This window comes from Dasypus novemcinctus, chromosome 23, assembly GCF_030445035.2.
Source record: "Dasypus novemcinctus isolate mDasNov1 chromosome 23, mDasNov1.1.hap2, whole genome shotgun sequence".
Classification (NCBI taxonomy): Eukaryota; Metazoa; Chordata; class Mammalia; order Cingulata; family Dasypodidae; genus Dasypus; species Dasypus novemcinctus.
The window spans coordinates 54,446,690-54,450,005 of record NC_080695.1 but is presented as its reverse complement, the minus strand read 5'-3'; the positions used below and the strand labels follow the sequence as shown (position 1 = coordinate 54,450,005).

At 40.8% G+C, this 3,316-nt stretch overlaps 1 pseudogene; it reads left to right on the top strand.

The window, feature by feature from the left end:
- Window positions 1-1,536: 1,536 nt before the first annotated feature.
- On the top strand, window positions 1,537-1,634 carry LOC111762296 (U6 spliceosomal RNA; annotated as a pseudogene).
- The last annotated feature ends 1,682 nt before the right edge of the window (window positions 1,635-3,316 follow it).

Sequence of the window (3,316 nt, the reverse complement as noted above, 5' to 3'; positions counted from 1 at the left end):
ATTTACAAATACACGTGTCTCTAGAAATGTGAAGTGTAATTCACTGGGGTTTTTTTGGATACAAATGATATAATTGTCTACGTATTTTTCCTCAAACTTTATCACTCAATAATATGCCTTAGATGTGTCTTGTATCTGAACATAGAGAGACTACATAGCATTCCATCGAACAAACGGGCCATGGTTTACTTAACTTCCAGTTTATTTTAGGACGTCAGTTCTCAATCTTGTTTGTCCCTTCTCTCCCCATGCCAGAGATGATGGAAGATCAGCACATTTGTCACACATTCTTTTGGAGATGTCAGAGTTACACGTGGTATCCTGATTGGGGACTCTGACCTGCCCCTGCCCTTCTTTTCCACCTTGGGAAAGCGTGTTGGAATGTCAGTGAGGGGTCAGCGTTGCCATTACTTGGGACATCTTTTTTTATAGTGGTTATATATATATAACATAAAATTTGCCATTTTAACCTTTTTTGGAGACATCGAAGAATAAATTATTTTTCTAGTAAAACAAGAAAAATATGTTTCCATTTTAGGTACAGGTGTTTATATTCAAATAAATATTGTCTTTTTCTTTTTTTAAGTTAAAATTTAAAAAAAAATTGGTAAGATATATACAACATAACATTTCCCATTTTAGCCACATTCAAATATACAATTCAGCAGTGTTAATTACATTCACAGTGTTGTGCTTCCATCACCCCCATCCATTGCCAAATCTTTTTCATCACCCCAAACAGAAGCTCTGCACTCATTGAGGAATAGCCCCCCATCCCCCCTCCTGTAATCTGCTTTCTATGTCTATGAATTTGTTTATTCTAGATATCTCATATAAGTGGAATCACAATATTTTGTCCTTTTGTGTTCAGCTTATTTTAGTTGGCGTAATGTTTCCAAGGGTCATCTATGTTGTAGCATGTGTCAGAACTTTTTTCCTTTTTATGGCTGAATAATACTTCATTGTGTGGATACACCAGTTGGCAGGTTTCTTTCTTTGAGGAGATAATTAACTGGCATGAACACTCTCAAGGGCTCATGGGATATGACAGAAGGAAGGATCTTGGTTGGAAAGCTATTCTCAAGTACTCTGGAGGAGGGGTCAAAGTCACCCTGTTTGAATACCGAATGGGCTGCCTCCTCTTTCTTGTCCTCAGTAAAGCAGGAGGCCACATCAGCGTCTATAAAAATATGAGCTAATGCTTACTGAGTGTCTTTTTTGTGCCAGCCCCAGTGTTAGCATTTTCCACGGATTATCTCACTTCATCTTCACAGCCATAGAGACATATTAGCATTCTCATTAGCATCCCCAGAGGACAGCCTGGAGAGGGGGAGTGCCTCGTCCAAGTAGTGCGGTTGGATCTGAGCCACGAGTCTGACTCCGGAGCCCGTGCTTCTCACCTCTATGCTGGGCAGAGCTTGCGTTGGGGAGTGTTGCAAGGATTAAATAGACTTCCGTGGGTAAAGTCCGGGACACTCAATAGCTGCTTGAAAGAAGTGCTGTGCAGCTAATCCCAGTTGGAAGAGAAAGCCTTGGTTGCTTGCTTCGGCAGCACATAACCTAAAACTGGAAGGAGATGGAGAAGGTCCCTGTGCAAGGATGACATGCAAATGTATGACGCGTTCAATATTTTTAAAATTTCTTCAACCTGATAATTGTACTTAAGGTGGTTACATACGTGAATGTCCTCGTTCTTAGAAAATGTACATGGAAGTATGTGTTCAAGGAGCATGATATATACAACCTACTCCGAAATGTTCAGAAAATACATAGATAGGTAGGTAGATGGGTTGATGAAAGGATAGACAGAATCGTATGGCAAATGCAGCAAGATGTTAAAATGAGTAGATCTTGGTATCTGGCGGGGGGTATGTTGAGTTCTCTGTATGGGTTTGGTATTATTTTTGGAACTAACTTGTGAGCTTGAAATTATCTCAAAATAAAACTGTTTAAGGGAAAAAAGAAAGCAAGCCCTGGTAAGCTTTTGTTAACATGACATATTTATGAGGCTCAGGAGAGGTAGAGACCTGGCCCCTTTAAAAGAATTCCAGTCAGTGGGGTGGGGGGCTCCTGAAAAAGACAGAGGCTGCGCTATTGGCACTGGCCTTTGCTTAAAAATAACTGAGGTCTGACTTTATTTTTTTTTATTAGCCTTCCAATTGGGTGAACCCCTTAACTATAATGTGTTTATCTTAACAGTTAATATACCTGGTGATTCTTTTTTTAAAAAAATATATATATTGTTTACAGAAGTTGTGAACTTACAAAACACTCATGCACAGGTGTGGAATTCCCATTCAACACTCCTTCACCAACACACCACACCATGGTGAAATCTTTGTTAATGACTATGAGAGAATACCATCAGACTATTACCCTAACTATGGTCCACAGCATACATTTGGCATATTTTTTCCATATCTGCCTATTACTAACACTGCGTATCTTTGGCACTGATGCAAGAATATTACAGTCTTGCTGTTAACTATAGGTTGCTTTTTAAAATAGAGATTTATTATAGGATTGGATCACTTAACTGTGGGGATTAGCAAATCTGAATTCTATAGGGCAGGCTACAAGTTGGGATCCCCAATGAAAGTTCTTAAAAAAATTTTTTTCATTCCTCCCCCACCCCAGATGGCTCCCTTGTCTGTCTGCTCGTTGTCTGCTGGCTGTGTCTTCTCGTCTTCCTTAAGAGACACTGGGAACTGGACCCAGGACCTCTCATGTGGGAGGTGATTGCCCAACTGCTTAAGTCACATCTGCTCCCTGTTTGTTGAGTCATCTGTTGGCTGCAATGCCTGCTCATCTTCTTCTTTTTTTAAAGATTTATTTCTTGTCCCCCTTGCCCCCCATTGTTTATGCTTGCTATCTGCTTTCTTTGTGCTCATCTTCTTTTTAGGAGGCATCAGGAACCGAACCTGAGACTTCCCATGTGGGAGGGAGGTGCCAAATCACTTGAGCCACCTTCATTCTCTGCTTGTTGTGTTTCTCAATGTGTTTCCTTGTGTCTCTTTGTGGAGTCATCTCACTGTGTATTCTTGTTGAGTCAGCTCGCCACACTAGCCCATCGTGTCAGTTTGCTGTCTTGCTTGTCTTCTTTAAGAGGCACAGGGAACTGAACCTGGGACCTCCCTTGTGGTAGATGGACACCCAACTGCTTGAGCCACATCTGCTTTGGAGATGGGTGCCCAACTACTTGAGCCACATCTGTTCCCTCATTACCTTCTTGTAATAGAGATGTTTTGTTTGTTTTCAACATGGCTATCATTAGCTTTCCTCTGGTCAAATAGCATCTTTAATCCAAAGCCCTAAG